Source organism: Arachis hypogaea, chromosome 19 (assembly GCF_003086295.3).
Source record: "Arachis hypogaea cultivar Tifrunner chromosome 19, arahy.Tifrunner.gnm2.J5K5, whole genome shotgun sequence".
NCBI classification, from domain to species: Eukaryota; Viridiplantae; Streptophyta; class Magnoliopsida; order Fabales; family Fabaceae; genus Arachis; species Arachis hypogaea.
In genome coordinates this window covers 48,289,030-48,290,678 of record NC_092054.1, presented here as the reverse complement: position 1 = coordinate 48,290,678, position 1,649 = coordinate 48,289,030, and the positions used below count along the sequence as shown (strand labels likewise).

The 1,649-nt window shown below is 42.1% G+C and overlaps 1 non-coding gene across 1 annotated transcript; it reads right to left on the bottom strand.

Annotated features, from left to right (window-relative positions):
* Positions 1–369: 369 nt before the first annotated feature.
* On the bottom strand, positions 370–473 carry LOC112780186 (small nucleolar RNA R71). Its single transcript, XR_003191039.1, has one exon. It is a non-coding gene; the product is annotated as a small nucleolar RNA R71 (small nucleolar RNA).
* Between the last annotated feature and the right edge of the window lie 1,176 nt (positions 474–1,649).

Below are 1,649 nucleotides of genomic sequence, written 5' to 3'. Positions count from 1 at the left end.
ACCGCTCCTAGAAGAATCACTCTCAAGGAGGCGGGAGCTCTGGATTTCACTCTCCAATAATTTCAAGCGCATTATCCGGATTTAAATGCCGATTTTGAGCTAAAGACCGGGTTGATTAATCTACTTCCTAAGTTCCATGGTCTATTCGCTCAAGATCCCATCAAGCACCTTAGAGACTTTCAAACGGCTTGTTCAACTACTAGGCGGTATGGTGCGGATGAAGTTGCCATTTGGTTATATACCTTCCCATTCTCTCTTGAGGGAAGAGCTAAAGAATGGTTCTATACCCAATCTGAGGAGGTTTTCACTAATTGGGATTTGTTTAGAAGGGAATTTCTAGATAAGTTATTTCCATCGGAGGTGACGGATAGGTTGAGAAAAGAGATCTCATGTATCATTCAAGGTGACCTAGAAACTCTCTATGAGTATTGGGAGCGTTTTAGGAAGTTCCTTGATTCATATCCTCATCACATGATTGACGATTTGGTGTTGATTAGTTACTTTTGCCAAGACATGAAGTCTCAAAACAAGATCTTTTTGGATGCTTCAAATAGTGGTTCTTTAACGAAGTACAAAACGGTGGAAGAAGCTTGGCAACTTATTGTCGATCTAGCCGAATCTACCCAACATGCAAGGCAAAGAAATAATCATCCAAGGGCGATCAATGTAGTTTCCTCTAATGAGTCTGCCCTCACCAAGACCTTAGGGGAGATGACCACCATTCTCAAGCAAATCCATCTCAACCAACAACCTCCACCTCCTCCACAACAACAATGCCAACAGATAGTCCCTCAGAATATGTGGAATTTGTGCTTGTTACTCACTCTATCGATGAATGTCCACAACTCCAAGAGGACAATAACTTGGCGACCACCAATGCTTACTTCAACCGTCCGACTCAAGGGGGTAACTACAACCAAAGTTGGCAAGATAATCACAATTAAGGATAGAGAGAGAACTACAATCAAGGAGAGAGAGACAATGGTGCAAACTAACGGTGGAACAATAATTACCAACAAAACTGGTATCAACAACTAAAGTTAGCAAGATAATCACAATCAAGGAGGGAGAGACAATGGTGCAAACTAAAGGTGGAACAATAATTACCAACAAAATTGGTATCCTCAAAATTATGGTCAAAGATACCAACCACCTCACCTAAGACAAGCTCAAGTTCCTCAAATCACTCAACCTCAAGTCCCCCAAATCACCTACCCCTCTTCTTCCTCCAATCAAGCTCCAACGGATGACACCCTCCACATTCTCTTTCAAGAGCAAATGGAGTTCCAAAAGAGGCAAGAATCTTATATGGTCACTTTGACCAAAGTCATATCTCGAATGGCTCTACCTTCCACTTCAAACACTCAACCTTCAAGTTCTAGTGCACTTTTCTCTCAACCCTTACTTAACTCCAAGGGTGGCCTCAATGCCATCACCTTGAGGTCCGACACTACATTACAAGAGAGAAGTCTTGAGGAGCCAAGTTCAAGGAAGGTTACTCAAGATGAAGATGTTGAAATGGAAGATGAAGTGCAAGGGATGGTTGAAGAAGAAGTTGCTCAAGTAAGGGATGGAGTCTCCAAGGAAGAAAATGTTTTGAAGGATGTTATTCCAATTCCTTTCCCCAACTTAGCAAGGAGGACCAAGAA